Below are 19947 nucleotides of genomic sequence, written 5' to 3' on the forward strand. Positions count from 1 at the left end.
ACTTTTGAGGGTGTGTTTTCTATTGTGTGGGGCTTTTGTCGAAATTAGGATTCCGAAACACGTTTTTCTACGGTGGGTTCATTCGACAGCGATTTACTTTCTTAGAAGTTGCGAGACGGTATGTTTTTGATTGCAATTATTGGAAGATGACAGATCCATCTTTAAAATGATACCAGGTTCGGAAAAATTGATACGTCGAAAAGGCAAGAAAAATGCTGTGAAAGTTGTCAGTTTTATAATGGGACCCCATGGGAATCGGAATTAGTGTACTATAACCTTTAAAAAGCACATTTACTGCAATGTCAAGGTCACATGGATTCGTCTGCAAGCGAGACAAGTAGAAACTGAATTTTAATGAATGTTTTGATGATTTGGGTGCTAAAATAGATGAGAGATGTCAATATTTTGGTCCAAATGGATGTTTTAGGTGGTTTTGGACTGTTCCGGATGGGTGGGGGACCTGGTATGGACAAGTAAGGGTAACATTTCCAACAAATCTTAAATGTAAATATTATTATGTCCGCAGATGGTCAACAATCTGCTAGCTGTCTTGCTCTGACTGGTGCACTGGACATTATTTCAATGTGAGTCATCTTACTGATTGTTTAATTAACACATGAATTTCAGTTTGTTCGTTAAAGTACTAACTTAGCTGTGTATTTACAGTGGACGTAGTGGTGCGGTGCATGAGGTAGACTACATATTTCCATATATACACTATGTTTACAGAATTGCGGCCAGTGGAGCAACATAGCTGATGAGTTAATAGCACTAGTTCTTCAGACAAATTACCTTATTTTCAACCTATAAAGCATATTTAGCTGTAGGTGGGGCCATTTAGCTGTAAGATCTGGCTTTGGTTCTGTTAAGCCCTTAGAGTAATGAATTTCAGAGTGAAGACCATAGCGCCTTTTCCTAGTCAAGTATCGGGCAGCTGTATGTCTTTTCAGAAATGCACATGTCTTCTTTAGCATGTCATTGTGTTTGCTTTTAATAAGATAGGCAATCAACTCATAACCTTTAGACAAATGAGCATCTGTAAATTCAGATTTCACTCTTTCAGAGTCAGCCAGCCCATGATTGAGCTTAAGGATTGTGCTGCGGATGCGGCCTGTGCAGTTCCGGGAGAAAGTCACTGTCTTGGCCAATGCGGTCTGGTATCAGGTAAGCACTATTGTAAGCCTCACAGTTTTGGGGGGTCTGAAGCATTGTGCTGTCAATGCGATCTGGTTCAAGTACAATTAGAATGCATTCTTAAAGCAGTACTTCATCAGATATGGTTATCTCAAGCCTACAGTTCGCGGCCAGATATGACTTCGATTTGTTCTTGCTAGCAGAACCCCTACAGGCCAAACTATGCGTTAAGCACTATTTTCCACAGCAACCCTTGCAGACAGAAAAACAATACTTGAAATTACTTCTGGCATTTAATTTCTAATTTCCTTTATATCACTTTTGTATGCTTGTTTGCTCTATTTAACTCTGACATGCCATCTTGCTCACATTGATGGAGCATACCTGTTTTTGTTTAGAGCCAAGTCCCCAGCTGCTCGAGTTTGCCGTGTCAATAATGAGAAAGCCATGGCATGATGTCTCCTCTATGTGTTTCCTTATCTCAGTGTTGAACATAATTGCCAGTTTCAGGGGCCTAAACATTTTATTTTATTAAAGGTCTGGATGATCCTTGCCTGACTGCAGGTTTGTGTACACCTCAATCCGACTCTGTGTCCTGAACAGAGGCCTCAGTGGTGCAGCGCTTGTGGACGATCCATCAACATCCTGAAAGGTCAACACTTCACCAAGCTGGGAAAATTGATCCTGATAGTCATCCCCAGGTAGTGGAATGAATGTACACTGAACTACAGAGGAATCACACCCAAATGACTTTCCTGCCACGACATTAGTGTGGCCCCTCGCGTAGGAATTCCTTAGCAAACATGCTCTTTTGCATGGTGACTGTGGGCATTTTTGCAAAACTTAAGCTTTCAACACTGGATTTTAAAGAGAATACTTAATAAAATGTCGCTAACAGGACTTATTTTTATGAGAGAGACTATCTGGATGCGCAACAAGTGTCACTTTGTGTCGTTAGCTGTTGAAGGAGCGATTTGCGCCTTTTTAAGTGTTAATTTGGGGTAGCAGGCTTGTATCGGCTTGAAAGCTGCAAATTATGCCTCTCATCATAATAGCATCAATTTTTGTAATTGCAATGTGTATGTTTAGATTGTAAGTGAAGCTTTTAATAATAATTTTCTTGAAAAACATGATTTTATATGCTGTCAGTGAGTTTTTTTATTGAAGAAAGTGCTTAAAATTAAAAAAAAGTCTCCTTTTTCATCAAGCAAAGTACACTGATTCACAATCAATACATTTATTTGGGCCTTTTGCTGATATATTGGTGAATTTCGCATGCAATGATACCAGTTTTTGCCATAAAAGTTACGCGTAAAAATAATTAGAGACACAAAATCAGCTGTCGTCACTTAGACTAAAAATCATGCATTCCGACTTGACTGCGGCCAATTTAGTCACCGCTTTAAATGGCCATTTTAAGGCCTTTACCCCCATCCGAATGCACTGAAATTGCATATTCATTGTGGAAATAGTTGAAATCTCATGTGGAGAAAGTTTGAAAAAGATAGGACAAAGTTGAGTTCCCTTAAAGGTTACATTACACTAAATCATTGTGTATCCCTCCGTGGTCCATTCGGAAGTAGTGCCTATTTCTAAAGAGTTCCTTTTCTCTTCTTGAATATAAGCCATTTAACAATGTGAGACATGTCTTTTGTGGTTATTTGTAATATCCTGTATGTGTCTGGAGTACTTTGATGCCTTGGATTGGAAGCTAACTTAAAAGATGAACTTTTGAGGGTGTGTTTTCTATTGTGTGGGGCTTTTGTCGAAATTAGGTTTCCGAAACACGTTTTTCTACGGTGGGTTCATTCGACAGCGATTTACTTTCTTAGAAGTTGCGAGACGGTATGTTTTTGATTGCAATTATTGGAAGATGACAGATCCATCTTTAAAATGATACCAGGTTCGGAAAAATTGATACGTCGAAAAGGCAAGAAAAATGCTGTGAAAGTTGTCAGTTTTATAATGGGACCCTATGGGAATCGGAATTAGTGTACTATAACCTTTAAAAGCACATTTACTGCAATGTCAAGGTCATGTGGATTCGTCTGCAAGCGAGACAAGTAGAAACTGAATTTTAATGAATGTTTGATGATTTGGGTGCTTAAATAGATGAGAGATGTCAATATTTTGGTCCAAATGGATGTTTTCGGTGGTTTTGGACTGTTCCGGATGGGTGGGGGACCTGGTATGGACAAGTAAGGGTAACATTTCCAACAAATCTTAAATGTAAATATTATTATGTCCATAGATTGAAGTTTCAGGTGGAGAGCAAGATGAAAAATATGCCAAATTACATGCATGCAACCCATTTATGCCATTTTTCTCTTTGTTTGTAGGCCTGACCATTTGTCCTTGAGCCGCAGATGGTCAACAATCCGCTAGCTGTCTTGCTCTGACTGGTGCACTGGACATGATTTCAATGTGAGTCATCTTACTGATTGTTTAATTAACACATGAATTTCAGTTTGTTCGTTAAAGTACTAACTTAGCTGTGTATTTACAGTGGACGTAGTGGTGCGGTGCATGAGGTAGACTACATATTTCCATATATACACTATGTTTACAGAATTTCGGCCAGTGGAGCAACATAGCTGATGAGTTTATAGCACTAGTTCTTCAGACAAATTACCTTATTTTCAACCTATAAAGCATATTTAGCTGTAGGTGGGGCCATTTAGCTGTAAGATCTGGCTTTGGTTCTGTTAAGCCCTTAGAGTAATGAATTTCAGAGTGAAGACCATAGCGCCTTTTCCTACTCAAGTACCGGGCAGCTGTATGTCTTTTCAGAAATGCACATGTCTTCTTTAGCATGTCATTGTGTTTGCTTTTAATAAGATAGGCAATAAACTCATAACCTTTAGACAAATGAGCATCTGTAAATTCAGATTTCACTATTTCAGAGTCAGCCAGACCATGATTGAGCTTAAGGATTGTGCTGCGGATGCGGCCTGTGCAGTTCCGGGAGAAAGTCACTGTCTTGGCCAATGCGGTCTGGTATCAGGTAAGCACTATTGAAAGCCTATCACTTTTGGGGGGTCTGAAGCCTTGTGCTGTCAATGCGATCTGGTTCAAGTACAATTAGAATGCATTCTTAAAGCAGTACTTCATCAGATATGGTTATCTCAAGCTTACAGTTCGCGGCCAGATATGACTTCGATTTGTTCTTGCTAGCAGAACCCCTACAGGCCAAACTATGCGTTAAGCACTATTTTCCACAGCAACCCTTGCAGACAGAAAAACAATACTTGAAATTACTTCTGGCATTTAATTTCTAATTTCCTTTATATCTCTTTTGTATGTTTGTTTGCTATTTTTAACTCTGACATGCCATCTTGCTCACATTGATGGAGCATACCTGTTTTTGTTTAGAGCCAAGTCCCCAGCTGCTCGAGTTTGCCGTGTCAATAATGAGAAAGCCATGGCATGATGTCTCCTCTATGTGTTTCCTTATCTCAGTGTTGAACATAATTGCCAGTTTCAGGGGCCTAAACATTTTATTTTATTAAAGGTCTGGTTGATCCTTGCCTGACTGCGGGTTTGTGTACACCTCAATCCGACTCTGTGTCCTGAACAGAGGCCTCAGTGGTGCAGCGCTTGTGGACGATCCATCAACATCCTGAAAGGTCAACACTTCACCAAGCTGGGAAAATTGATCCTGATAGTCATCCCCAGGTAGTGGAATGAATGTACACTGAACTACAGAGGAATCACACCCAAATGACTTTCCTGCCACGACATTAGTGTGGCCCCTCGCGTAGGAATTCCTTAGCAAACATGCTCTTTTGCATGGTGACTGTGGGCATTTTTGCAAAACTTAAGCTTTCATCACTGGATTTTAAAGAGAATACTAAATAAAATGTCGCTAACAGGACTTATTTTTATGAGAGAGACTATCTGGATGCGCAACAAGTGTCACTTTGTGTCGTTAGCTGTTGAAGGAGCGATTTGCGCCTTTTTAAGTGTTAATTTTGGGTAGCAGGCTTGTATCGGCTTGAAAGCTGCAAATTATGCCTCTCATCATAATAGCATTAATTTTTGTAATTACAATGTGTATGTTTAGATTGTAAGTGAAGCTTTTAATAATAATATTCTTGAAAAACATGATTTTATATGCTGTCAGTGATTTTTTTTTTTTAAAAAAGTGCTTAAAATTAAAAAAAGTCTCCTTTTTCATCAAGAAAAGTACACTGATTCACAATCAATACATTTATTTGGGCCTTTTGCTGATATATTGGTGAATATCGCATGCAATGATACCAGTTTTTGCCATAAAAGTTACGCGTAAAAATAATTAGAGACACAAAATCAGCTGTCGTCACTTAGACTAAAAATCATGCTTTCCGACTTGACTGCGGCCAATTTAGTCACCGCTTTAAATGGCCATTTTAAGGCCTTTACCCCCATCCGAATGCACTGAAATTACATATTCATTGTGGAAATAGTTGAAATCTCATGTGGAGAAAGTTTGAAAAAGATAGGACAAAGTTGAGTTCCCTTAAAGGTTACATTACACTAAATCATTGTGTATCCCTCCGTGGTCCATTCGGAAGTAGTGCCTATTTCTAAAGAGTTCCTTTTCTCTTCTTGCATATAAGCCATTTAACAATGTGAGACATGTCTTTTGTGGTTATTTGTAATATCCTGTATGTGTCTGGAGTACTTTGATGCCTTGGATTGGAAGCTAACTTAAAAGATGAACTTTTGAGGGTGTGTTTTCTATTGTGTGGGGCTTTTGTCGAAATTAGGATTCCGAAACACGTTTTTCTACGGTGGGTTCATTCGACAGCGATTTACTTTCTTAGAAGTTGCGAGACGGTATGTTTTTGATTGCAATTATTGGAAGATGACAGATCCATCTTTAAAATGATACCAGGTTCGGAAAAATTGATACGTCGAAAAGGCAAGAAAAATGCTGTGAAAGTTGTCAGTTTTATAATGGGACCCTATGGGAATCGGAATTAGTGTACTATAACCTTTAAAAAGCACATTTACTGCAATGTCAAGGTCACATGGATTTGTCTGCAAGCGAGACAAGTAGAAACTGAATTTTAATGAATGTTTTGATGATTTGGGTGCTAAAATAGATGAGAGATGTCAATATTTTGGTCCAAATGGATGTTTTAGGTGGTTTTGGACTGTTCCGGATGGGTGGGGGACCTGGTATGGACAAGTAAGGGTAACATTTCTAACAAATCTTAAATGTAAATATTATAATGTCCATAGATTGAAGTTTCAGGTGGAGAGCAAGATGAAAAATATGCCAAATTACATGCATGCAACCCATTTATGCCATTTTTCTCTTTGTTTGTAGGCCTGACCATTTGTCCTTGAGCCGCAGATGGTCAACAATCCGCTAGCTGTCTTGCACTGGACATGATTTCAATGTGAGTCATCTTACTGATTGTTTAATTAACACATGAATTTCAGTTTGTTCGTTAAAGTACTAACTTAGCTGTGTATTTACAGTGGACGTAGTGGTGCGGTGCATGAGGTAGACTACATATTTCCATATATACACTATGTTTACAGAATTGCGGCCAGTGGAGCAACATAGCTGATGAGTTAATAGCACTAGTTCTTCAGACAAATTACCTTATTTTCAACCTATAAAGCATATTTAGCTGTAGGTGGGGCCATTTAGCTGTAAGATCTGGCTTTGGTTCTGTTAAGCCCTTAGAGTAATGAATTTCAGAGTGAAGACCATAGCGCCTTTTCCTAGTCAAGTATCGAGCAGCTGTATGTCTTTTCATAAATGCACATGTCTTCTTTAGCATGTCATTGTGTTTGCTTTTAATAAGATAGGCAATCAACTCATAACCTTTAGACAAATGAGCATCTGTAAATTCAGATTTCACTATTTCAGAGTCAGCCAGACCATGATTGAGCTTAAGGATTGTACTGCGGATGCGGCCTGTGCAGTTCCGGGAAAAAGTCACTGTCTTGGCCAATGCGGTCTGGTATCAGGTAAGCACTATTGAAAGCCTCACACTTTTGGGGGGTCTGAAGCCTTGTGCTGTCAATGCGATCTGGTTCAAGTACAATTAGAATGCATTCTTAAAGCAGTACTTTATCAGATATGGTTATCTCAAGCTTACAGTTCGCGGCCAGATATGACTTCGATTTGTTCTTGCTAGCAGAACCCCTACAGGCCAAACTATGCGTTAAGCACTATTTTCCACAGCAACCCTTGCAGACAGAAAAACAATACTTGAAATTACTTCTGGCATTTAATTTCTAATTTCCTTAATATCTCTTTTGTATGTTTGTTTGCTCTTTTTAACTCTGACATGCCATCTTGCTCACATTGATGGAGCATACCTGTTTTTGTTTAGAGCCAAGTCCCCAGCTGCTCGAGTTTGCCGTGCCAATAATGAGAAAGCCATGGCATGATGTCTCCTCTATGTGTTTCCTTATCTCAGTGTTGAACATAATTGCCAGTTTCAGGGGCCTAAACATTTTATTTTATTAAAGGTCTGGATGATCCTTGCCTGACTGCGGGTTTGTGTACACCTCAATCCGACTCTGTGTCCTGAACAGAGGCATCAGTGGTGCAGCGCTTGTGGACGATCCATCAACATCCTGAAAGGTCAACACTTCACCAAGCTGGGAAAATTGATCCTGATAGTCATCCCCAGGTAGTGGAATGAATGTACACTGAACTACAGAGGAATCACACCCAAATGACTTTCCTGCCACGACATTAGTGTGGCCCCTCGCGTAGGAATTCCTTAGCAAACATGCTCTTTTGCATGGTGACTGTGGGCATTTTTGCAAAACTTAAGCTTTCAACACTGGATTTTAAAGAGAATACTTAATAAAATGTCGCTAACAGGACTTATTTTTATGAGAGAGACTATCTGGATGCGCAACAAGTGTCACTTTGTGTCGTTAGCTGTTGAAGGAGCGATTTGCGCCTTTTTAAGTGTTAATTTTGGGTAGCAGGCTTGTATCGGCTTGAAAGCTGCAAATTATGCCTCTCATCATAATAGCATTAATTTTTGTAATTGCAATGTGTATGTTTAGATTGTAAGTGAAGCTTTTAATAATAATTTTCTTGAAAAACATGATTTTATATGCTGTCAGTGAGTTTTTTATTGAAAAAAGTGCTTAAAATTAAAAAAAGTCTCCTTTTTCATCAAGAAAAGTACACTGATTCACAATCAATACATTTATTTGGGCCTTTTGCTGATATATTGGTGAATTTCGCATGCAATGATACCAGTTTTTGCCATAAAAGTTACGCGTAAAAATAATTAGAGACACAAAATCAGCTGTCGTCACTTAGACTAAAAATCATGCATTCCGACTTGACTGCGGCCAATTTAGTCACCGCTTTAAATGGCCATTTTAAGGCCTTTACCCCCATCCGAATGCACTGAAATTGCATATTCATTGTGGAAATAGTTGAAATCTCATGTGGAGAAAGTTTGAAAAAGATAGGACAAAGTTGAGTTCCCTTAAAGGTTACATTACACTAAAGCATTGTGTATCCCTCCGTGGTCCATTCGAAAGTAGTGCCTATTTCTAAAGAGTTCCTTTTCTCTTCTTGAATAAGCCATTTAACAATGTGAGACATGTCTTTTGTGGTTATTTGTAATATCCTGTATGTGTCTGGAGTACTTTGATGCCTTGGATGGGAAGCTAACTTAAAAGATGAACTTTTGAGGGTGTGTTTTCTATTGTGTGGGGCTTTTGTCGAAATTAGGATTCCGAAACACGTTTTTCTACGGTGGGTTCATTCGACAGCGATTTACTTTCTGAGAAGTTGCGAGACGGTATGTTTTTGATTGCAATTATTGGAAGATGACAGATCCATCTTTAAAATGATACCAGGTTCGGAAAAATTGATACGTCGAAAAGGCAAGAAAAATGCTGTGAAAGTTGTCAGTTTTATAATGGGACCCTATGGGAATCGGAATTAGTGTACTATAACCTTTAAAAAGCACATTTACTGCAATGTCAAGGTCATGTGGATTCGTCTGCAAGCGAGACAAGTAGAAACTGAATTTTAATGAATATTTTGATGATTTGGGTGCTAAAATAGATGAGAGATGTCAATATTTTGGTCCAAATGGATGTTTTATGTGGTTTTGGACTGTTCCGGATGGGTGGGGGACCTGGTATGGACAAGTAAGGGTAACATTTCCAACAAATCTTAAATGTAAATATTATTATGTCCATAGATTGAAGTTTCAGGTGGAGAGCAAGATGAAAAATATGCCAAATTACATGCATGCAACCCATTTATGCCATTTTTCTCTTTGTTTGTAGGCCTGACCATTTGTCCTTGAGCCGCAGATGGTCAACAATCCGCTAGCTGTCTTGCTCTGACTGGTGCACTGGACATGATTTCAATGTGAGTCATCTTACTGATTGTTTAATTAACACATGAATTTCAGTTTGTTCGTTAAAGTACTAACTTAGCTGTGTATTTAAAGTGGACGTAGTGGTGCGGTGCATGAGGTAGACTACATATTTCCATATATACACTATGTTTACAGAATTGCGGCCAGTGGAGCAACATAGCTGATGAATTAATAGCACTAGTTCTTCAGACAAATTACCTTATTTTCAACCTATAAAGCATATTTAGCTGTAGATGGGGCCATTTAGCTGTAAGATCTGGCTTTGGTTCTGTTAAGCCCTTAGAGTAATGAATTTCAGAGTGAAGACCATAGCGCCTTTTCATAGTCAATTATCGGGCAGCTGTATGTCTTTTCAGAAATGCACATGTCTTCTTTAGCATGTCATTGTGTTTGCTTTTAATAAGATAGGCAATCAACTCATAACCTTTAGACAAATGAGCATCTGTAAATTCAGATTTCACTATTTCAGAGTCAGCCAGACCATGATTGAGCTTAAGGATTGTGCTGCGGATGCGGCCTGTGCAGTTCCGGGAGAAAGTCACTGTCTTGGCCAATGCGGTCTGGTATCAGGTAAGCACTATTGAAAGCCTCACACTTTTGGGGGGTCTGAAGCCTTGTGCTGTCAATGCGATCTGGTTCAAGTACAATTAGAATGCATTCTTAAAGCAGTACTTCATCAGATATGGTTATCTCAAGCTTACAGTTCGCGGCCAGATATGACTTCGATTTGTTCTTGCTAGCAGAACCCCTACAGGCCAAACTATGCGTTAATCAATATTTTCCACAGCAACCCTTGCAGACAGAAAAACAATACTTGAAATTACTTCTGGCATTTAATTTCTAATTTTCTCTATATCTCTTTTGTATGTTTGTTTGCTCTTTTTAACTCTGACATGCCATCTTGCTCACATTGATGGAGCATACCTGTTTTTGTTTAGAGCCAAGTCCCCAGCTGCTCGAGTTTGCCGTGTCAATAATGAGAAAGCCGTGGCATGATGTCTCCTCTATGTGTTTCCTTATCTCAGTGTTGAACATAATTGCCAGTTTCAGGGGCCTAAACATTTTATTTTATTAAAGGTCTGGATGATCCTTGCCTGACTGCGGGTTTGTGTACACCTCAATCCGACTCTGTGTCCTGAACATAGGCCTCAGTGGTGCAGCGCTTGTGGACGATCCATCAACATCCTGAAAGGTCAACACTTCACCAAGCTGGGAAAATTGATCCTGATAGTCATCCCCAGGTAGTGGAATGAATGTACACTGAACTACAGAGGAATCACACCCAAATGGCTTTCCTGCCACGACATTAGTGTGGCCCCTCGCGTAGGAATTCCTTAGCGAACATGCTCTTTTGCATGGTGACTGTGGGCATTTTTGCAAAACTTAAGCTTTCAACACTGGATTTTAAAGAGGATACTAAATAAAATGTCGCTAACAGGACTTATTTTTATGAGAGAGACTATCTGGATGCGCAACAAGTGTCACTTTGTGTCGTTAGCTGTTGATGGAGCGATTTGCGCCTTTTTAAGTGTTAATTTTGGGTAGCAGGCTTGTATCGGCTTGAAAGCTGCAAATTATGCCTCTCATCATAATAGCATTAATTTTTGTAATTACAATGTGTATGTTTAGATTGTAAGTGAAGCTTTTAATAATAATTTTCTTGAAAAACATGATTTTATATGCTGTCAGTTAAGTTTTTTATTGAAAAAAGTGCTTAAAATTTAAAAAAGTCTCCTTTTTCATCAAGAATAGTACACTGATTCACAATCAATACATTTATTTGGGCCTTTTGCTGATATATTGGTGAATTTCGCATGCAATGATACCAGTTTTTGCCATAAAAGTTACGCGTAAAAAATAATTAGAGACACAAAATCAGCTGTCGTCACTTAGACTAAAAATCATGCATTCCGACTTGACTGCGGCCAATTTAGTCACCGCTTTAAATGGCCATTTTAAGGCCTTTACCCCCATCCGAATGCACTGAAATTGCATATTCATTGTGGAAATAGTTGAAATCTCATGTGGAGAAAGTTTGAAAAAGATAGGACAAAGTTGAGTTCCCTTAAAGGTTACATTACACTAAAGCATTGTGTATCCCTCCGTGGTCCATTCGAAAGTAGTGCCTATTTCTAAAGAGTTCTTTTTCTCTTCTTCAATAAGCCATTTAACAATGTGAGAAATGTCTTTTGTGGTTATTTGTAATATCCTGTATGTGTCTGGAGTACTTTGATGCCTTGGATGGGAAGCTATCTTAAAAGATGAACTTTTGAGGGTGTGTTTTCTATTGTGTGGGGCTTTTGTCGAAATTAGGATTCCGAAACACGTTTTTCTACGGTGGGTTCATTCGACAGCGATTTACTTTCTTAGAAGTTGCGAGACGGTATGTTTTTGATTGCAATTATTGGAAGATGACAGATCCATCTTTAACATGATACCAGGTTCAGAAAAATTGATACGTCGAAAAGGCAAGAAAAATGCTGTGAAAGTTGTCAGTTTAATAATGGGACCCTCTGGGAATCGGAATTAGTGTACTGTAACCTTTAAAAAGCACATTTACTGCAATGTCAAGGTCACATGGATTCGTCTGCAAGCGAGACAAGTAGAAACTGAATTTTAATGAATGTTTTGATGATTTGGGTGCTAAAATAGATGAGAGATGTCAATATTTTGGTCCAAATGGATGTTTTAGGTGGTTTTGGACTGTTCCGGATGGGTGGTGGACCTGGTATGGACAAGTAAGGGTAACATTTCCAACAAATCTTAAATGTAAATATTATTATGTCCATAGATTGAAGTTTCAGGTGGAGAGCAAGATGAAAAATATGCCAAATTACATGCATGCAACCCATTTATGCCATTTTTCTCTTTGTTTGTAGGCCTGACCATTTGTCCTTGAGCCGCAGATGGTCAACAATCCGCTAGCTGTCTTGCTCTGACTGGTGCACTGGACATGATTTCAATGTGAGTCATCTTACTGATTGTTTAATTAACACATGAATTTCAGTTTGTTCGTTAAAGTACTAACTTAGCTGTGTATTTACAGTGGACGTAGTGGTGCGGTGCATGAGGTAGACTACATATTTCCATATATACACTATGTTTACAGAATTGCGGCCCGTGGAGCAACATAGCTGATGAGTTAATAGCACTAGTTCTTCAGACAAATTACCTTATTTTCAACCTATAAAGCATATTTAGCTGTAGGTGGGGCCATTTAGCTGTAAGATCTGGCTTTGGTTCTGTTAAGCCCTTAGAGTAATGAATTTCAGAGTGAAGACCATAGCGCCTTTTCCTAGTCAAGTATCGGGCAGCTGTATGTCTTTTCAGAAATGCACATGTCTTCTTTAGCATGTCATTGTGTTTGCTTTTAATAAGATAGGCAATAAACTCATAACCTTTAGACAAATGAGCATCTGTAAATTCAGATTTCACTATTTCAGAGTCAGCCAGACCATGATTGAGCTTAAGGATTGTGCTGCGGATGCGGCCTGTGCAGTTCCGGGAGAAAGTCACTGTCTTGGCCAATGCGGTCTGGTATCAGGTAAGCACTATTGAAAGCCTCACACTTTTGGGGGTTCTGAAGCCTTGTGCTGTCAATGCGATCTGGTTCAAGTACAATTAGAATGCATTCTTAAAGCAGTACTTCAACAGATATGGTTATCTCAAGCTTACAGTTCGCGGCCAGATATGACTTCGATTTGTTCTTGCTAGCAGAACCCCTACAGGCCAAACTATGCGTTAAGCACTATTTTCCACAGCAACCCTTGCAGACAGAAAAACAATACTTGAAATTACTTCTGGCATTTAATTTCTAATTTCCTTTATATCTCTTTTGTATGTTTGTTTGCTCTTTTTAACTCTGACATGCCATCTTGCTCACATTGATGGAGCATACCTGTTTTGTTTAGAGCCAAGTCCCCAGCTGCTCGAGTTTGCCGTGTCAATAATGAGAAAGCCATGGCATGATGTCTCCTCTATGTGTTTCCTTATCTCAGTGTTGAACATAATTGCCAGTTTCAGGGGCCTAAACATTTTATTTTATTAAAGGTCTGGATGATCCTTGCCTGACTGCGGGTTTGTGTACACCTCAATCCGACTCTGTGTCCTGAACATAGGCCTCAGTGGTGCAGCGCTTGTGGACGATCCATCAACATCCTGAAAGGTCAACATTTCACCAAGCTGGGAAAATTGATCCTGATAGTCATCCCCAGGTAGTGGAATGAATGTACACTGAACTACAGAGGAATCACACCCAAATGACTTTCCTGCCACGACATTAGTGTGGCCCCTCGCGTAGGAATTCCTTAGCAAACATGCTCTTTTGCATGGTGACTGTGGGCATTTTTGCAAAACTTAAGCTTTCAACACTGGATTTTAAAGAGAATACTTAATAAAATGTCGCTAACAGGACTTATTTTTATGAGAGAGACTATCTGGATGCGCAACAAGTGTCACTTTGTGTCGTTAGCTGTTGAAGGAGCGATTTGCGCCTTTTTAAGTGTTAATTTTGGGTAGCAGGCTTGTATCGGCTTGAAAGCTGCAAATTATGCCTCTCATCATAATAGCATTAATTTTTGTAATTGCAATGTGTATGTTTAGATTGTAAGTGAAGCTTTTAATAATAATTTTCTTGAAAACCATGATTTTATATGCTGTCAGTGAGTTTTTTATTGAGAAAGTGCTTAAAATTAAAAAATGTCTCCTTTTTCATCAAGAAAAGTACACTGATTCACAATCAATACATTTATTTGGGCCTTTTGCTGATATATTGGTGAATTTCGCATGCAATGATACCAGTTTTTGCCATAAAAGTTACGCGTAAAAATAATTAGAGACACAAAATCAGCTGTCGTCACTTAGACTAAAAATCATGCATTCCGACTTGACTGCGGCCAATTTAGTCACCGCTTTAAATGGCCATTTTAAGGCCTTTACCCCCATCCGAATGCACTGAAATTGCATATTCATTGTGGAAATAGTTGAAATCTCATGTGGACAAAGTTTGAAAAAGATAGGACAAAGTTGAGTTCCCTTAAAGGTTACATTACACTAAAGCATTGTGTATCCCTCCGTGGTCCATTCGAAAGTAGTGCCTATTTCTGAAGAGTTCCTTTTCTCTTCTTGAATATAAGCCATTTAACAATGTGAGACATGTCTTTTGTGGTTATTTGTAATATCCTGTATGTGTCTGGAGTACTTTGATGCCTTGGATGGGAAGCTTACTTAAAAGATGAACTTTTGAGGGTGTGTTTTCTATTGTGTGGGGCTTTTGTCGAAATTAGGATTCCGAAACACGTTTTTCTACGGTGGGTTCATTCGACAGCGATTTACTTTCTTAGAAGTTGCGAGACGGTATGTTTTTGATTGCAATTATTGGAAGATGACAGATCCATCTTTAAAATGATACCAGGTTCGGAAAAATTGATACGTCGAAAAGGCAAGAAAAATGCTGTGAAAGTTGTCAGTTTTATAATGGGACCCTATGGGAATCGGAATTAGTGTACTATAACCTTTAAAAAGCACATTTACTGCAATGTCAAGGTCACATGGATTCGTCTGCAAGCGAGACAAGTAGAAACTGAATTTTAATGAATGTTTTGATGATTTGGGTGCTAAAATAGATGAGAGATGTCAATATTTTGGTCCAAATGGATGTTTTAGGTGGTTTTGGACTGTTCCGGATGGGTAGGGGACCTGGTATGGACAAGTAAGGGTAACATTTCCAACAAATCTTAAATGTAAATATTATTATGTCCATAGATTGAAGTTTTAGGTGGAGAGCAAGATGAAAAATATGCCAAATTACATGCATGCAACCCATTTATGCCATTTTTCTCTTTGTTTGTAGGCCTGACCATTTGTCCTTGAGCCGCAGATGGTCAACAATCCGCTAGCTGTCTTGCTCTGACTGGTGCACTGGACATGATTTCAATGTGAGTCATCTTACTGATTGTTTAATTAACACATGAATTTCAGTTTGTTCGTTAAAGTACTAACTTAGCTGTGTATTTACAGTGGACGTAGTGGTGCGGTGCATGAGGTAGACTACATATTTCCATATATACACTATGTTTACAGAATTGCGGCCAGTGGTGCAACATAGCTGATGAGTTAATAGCACTAGTTCTTCAGACAAATTACCTTATTTTCAACCTATAAAGCATATTTAGCTGTAGGTGGGGCCATTTAGCTGTAAGATCTGGCTTTGGTTCTGTTAAGCCCTTAGAGTAATGAATTTCAGAGTGAAGACCATAGCGCCTTTTCCTAGTCAAGTATCGGGCAGCTGTATGTCTTTTCAGAAATGCACATGTCTTCTTTAGCATGTCATTGTGTTTGCTTTTAATAAGATAGGCAATCAACTCATAACCTTTAGACAAATGAGCATCTGTAAATTCAGATTTCACTATTTCAGAGTCAGCCAGACCATGATTGAGCTTAAGGATTGTGCTGCGGATGCGGCCTGTGCAGTTCCGGGAGAAAGTCACTGTCTTGGCCAATGCGGTCTGGTATCAGGTAAGCACTATTGAAAGCCTCACACTTTTGGGGGTTCTGAAGCCTTGTGCTGTCAATGCGATCTGGTTCAAGTACAATTAGAATGCATTCTTAAAGCAGTACTTCAACAGATATGGTTATCTCAAGCTTACAGTTCGCGGCCAGATATGACTTCGATTTGTTCTTGCTAGCAGAACCCCTACAGGCCAAACTATGCGTTAAGCACTATTTTCCACAGCAACCCTTGCAGACAGAAAAACAATACTTGAAATTACTTCTGGCATTTAATTTCTAATTTCCTTTATATCTCTTTTGTATGTTTGTTTGCTCTTTTTAACTCTGACATGCCATCTTGCTCACATTGATGGAGCATACCTGTTTTTGTTTAGAGCCAAGTCCCCAGCTGCTCGAGTTTGCCGTGTCAATAATGAGAAAGCCATGGCATGATGTCTCCTCTATGTGTTTCCTTATCTCAGTGTTGAACATAATTGCCAGTTTCAGGGGCCTAAACATTTTATTTTATTAAAGGTCTGGATGATCCTTGCCTGACTGCGGGTTTGTGTACACCTCAATCCGACTCTGTGTCCTGAACATAGGCCTCAGTGGTGCAGCGCTTGTGGACGATCCATCAACATCCTGAAAGGTCAACACTTCACCAAGCTGGGAAAATTGATCCTGATAGTCATCCCCAGGTAGTGGAATGAATGTACACTGAACTACAGAGGAATCACACCCAAATGACTTTCCTGCCACGACATTAGTGTGGCCCCTCGCGTAGGAATTCCTTAGCAAACATGCTCTTTTGCATGGTGACTGTGGGCATTTTTGCAAAACTTAAGCTTTCAACACTGGATTTTAAAGAGAATACTTAATAAAATGTCGCTAACAGGACTTATTTTTATGAGAGAGACTATCTGGATGCGCAACAAGTGTCACTTTGTGTCGTTAGCTGTTGAAGGAGCGATTTGCGCCTTTTTAAGTGTTAATTTTGGGTAGCAGGCTTGTATCGGCTTGAAAGCTGCAAATTATGCCTCTCATCATAATAGCATTAATTTTTGTAATTGCAATGTGTATGTTTAGATTGTAAGGGAAGCTTTTAATAATAATTTTCTTGAAAAACATGATTTTATATGCTGTCAGTGAGTTTTTTATTGAAAAAAGTGCTTAAAATTAAAAAAAGTCTCCTTTTTCATCAAGAAAAGTACACTGATTCACAATCAATACATTTATTTGGGCCTTTTGCTGATATATTGGTGAATTTCGCATGCAATGATACCAGTTTTTGCCATAAAAGTTACGCGTAAAAATAATTAGAGACACAAAATCAGCTGTCGTCACTTAGACTAAAAATCATGCATTCCGACTTGACTGCGGCCAATTTAGTCACCGCTTTAAATGGCCATTTTAAGGCCTTTACCCCCATCCGAATGCACTGAAATTGCATATTCATTGTGGAAATAGTTGAAATCTCATGTGGACAAAGTTTGAAAAAGATAGGGCAAAGTTGAGTTCCCTTAAAGGTTACATTACACTAAATCATTGTGTATCCCTCCGTGGTCCATTCGAAAGTAGTGCCTATTTCTGAAGAGTTCCTTTTCTCTTCTTGAATATAAGCCATTTAACAATGTGAGACATGTCTTTTGTGGTTATTTGTAATATCCTGTATGTGTCTGGAGTACTTTGATGCCTTGGATTGGAAGCTTACTTAAAAGATGAACTTTTGAGAGTGTGTTTTCTATTGTGTGGGGCTTTTGTCGAAATTAGGATTCCGAAACACGTTTTTCTACGGTGGGTTCATTCGACAGCGATTTACTTTCTTAGAAGTTGCGAGACGGTATGTTTTTGATTGCAATTATTGGAAGATGACAGATCCATCTTTAAAATGATACCAGGTTCGGAAAAATTGATACGTCGAAAAGGCAAGAAAAATGCTGTGAAAGGTGTCAGTTTTATAATGGGAGCCTATGGGAATCGGAATTAGTGTAATATGACCTTTAAAAAGCACATTTACTGCAATGTCAAGGTCACATGGATTCGTCTGCAAGCGAGACAAGTAGAAACTGAATTTAAATGAATGTTTTGATGATTTGGGTGCTAAAATAGATGAGAGATGTCAATATTTTGGTCCAAATGGATGTTTTAGGTGGTTTTGGACTGTTCCGGATGGGTGGGGGACCTGGTATGGACAAGTAAGGGTAACATTTCCAACAAATCTTAAATGTAAATATTATTATGTCCATAGATTGAAGTTTCAGGTGGAGAGCAAGATGAAAAATATGCCAAATTACATGCATGCAACCCATTTATGCCATTTTTCTCTTTGTTTGTAGGCCTGACCATTTGTCCTTGAGCCGCAGATGTTCAACAATCCGCTAGCTGTCTTGCTCTGACTGGTGCACTGGACATGATTTCAATGTGAGTCATCTTACTGATTGTTTAAATGAGGTAGACTACATATTTCCATATATACACTATGTTTACAGAATTGCGGCCAGTGGAGCAACATAGCTGATGAGTTAATAGCACTTGTTCTTCAGACAAATTACCTTATTTTCAACCTATAAAGCATATTTAGCTGTAGGTGGGGCCATTTAGCTGTAAGATCTGGCTTTGGTTCTGTTAAGCCCTTAGAGTAATGAATTTCAGAGTGAAGACCATAGCGCCTTTTCCTAGTCAAGTATCGGGGAGCTGTATGTCTTTTCAGAAATGCACATGTCTTCTTTAGCATGTCATTGTGTTTGCTTTTAATAAGATAGGCAATAAACTCATAACCTTTAGACAAATGAGCATCTGTAAATTCAGATTTCACTTTTTCAGAGTCAGCCAGACCATGATTGAGCTTAAGGATTGTGCTGCGGATGCGGCCTGTGCAGTTCCGGGAGAAAGTCACTGTCTTGGCCAATGCGGTCTGGTATCAGGTAAGCACTATTGAAAGCCTCACACTTTTGGGGGGTCTGAAGCCTTGTGCTGACAATGCGATCTGGTTCAAGTACAATTAGAATGCATTCTTAAAGCAGTACTTCATCAGATATGGTAATCTCAAGCTTACAGTTCGCGGCCAGATATGACTTCGATTTGTTCTTGCTAGCAGAACCCCTACAGGCCAAACTATGCGTTAAGCACTATTTTCCACAGCAACCCTTGCAGACAGAAAAACAATACTTGAAATTACTTCTGGCATTTAATTTCTAATTTCCTTTATAACTCTTTTGTATGTTTGTTTGCTCTTTTTAACTCTGACATGCCATCTTGCTCACATTGATGGAGCATACCTGTTTTTGTTTAGAGCCAAGTCCCCAGCTGCTCGAGTTTACCGTGTCAATAATGAGAAAGCCATGGCATGATGTCTCCTCTATGTGTTTCATTATCTCAGTGTTGAACATAATTGCCAGTTTCAGGGGCCTAAACATTTTATTTTATTAAAGGTCTGGATGATCCTTGCCTGACTGCGGGTTTGTGTACACCTCAATCCGACTCTGTGTCCTGAACATACGCCTCAGTGGTGCAGCGCTTGTGGACGATCCATCAATATCCTGAAAGGTCTACACTTCACCAAGCTGGGAAAATTGATCCTGATAGTCATCCCCAGGTAGTGGAATGAATGTACACTGAACTACAGAGGAATCACACCCAAATGACTTTCCTGCCACGACATTAGTGTGGCCCCTCGCGTAGGAATTCCTTAGCAAACATGCTCTTTTGCATGGTGACTGTGGGCATTTTTGCAAAACTTAAGCTTTCAACACTGGATTTTAAAGTGAATACTTAATAAAATGTCGCTAACAGGACTTATTTTTATGAGAGAGACTATCTGGATGCGCAACAAGTGTCACTTTGTGTCGTTAGCTGTTGAAGGAGCGATTTGCGCCTTTTTAAGTGTTAATTTTGGGTAGCAGGCTTGTATCGGCTTGAAAGCTGCAAATTATGCCTCTCATCATAATAGCATTAA

The 19947-nt window shown here is 39.1% G+C and overlaps 1 long non-coding RNA gene across 11 annotated transcripts; it reads left to right on the forward strand.

Annotated features, from left to right (window-relative positions):
• Nucleotides 1-1060: 1060 nt before the first annotated feature.
• LOC127839113 (uncharacterized) lies at nt 1061-19741 on the forward strand. Of its 11 annotated transcripts, none has more exons than XR_008030166.1 (13): nt 1061-1164; nt 1672-1835; nt 3474-3558; nt 4038-4138; nt 7609-7772; nt 9409-9493; nt 9973-10073; nt 10581-10744; nt 15355-15439; nt 15919-16019; nt 16527-16690; nt 18816-18916; nt 19424-19739. It is a non-coding gene; the product is annotated as an uncharacterized LOC127839113 (long non-coding RNA). The 11 variants fall into 11 exon arrangements; XR_008030164.1 differs by lacking the exons at nt 1061-1164; nt 1672-1835 and adding exons at nt 4646-4809; nt 7001-7101 and having other exon boundaries at nt 3296-3558; nt 19424-19741; XR_008030160.1 differs by lacking the exon at nt 3474-3558 and having other exon boundaries at nt 19424-19736.
• Nucleotides 19742-19947: the final 206 nt, after the last annotated feature.

The sequence above is a fragment of the Dreissena polymorpha genome, chromosome 7, assembly GCF_020536995.1.
Source record: "Dreissena polymorpha isolate Duluth1 chromosome 7, UMN_Dpol_1.0, whole genome shotgun sequence".
In the NCBI taxonomy this organism is placed as follows: Eukaryota; Metazoa; Mollusca; class Bivalvia; order Myida; family Dreissenidae; genus Dreissena; species Dreissena polymorpha.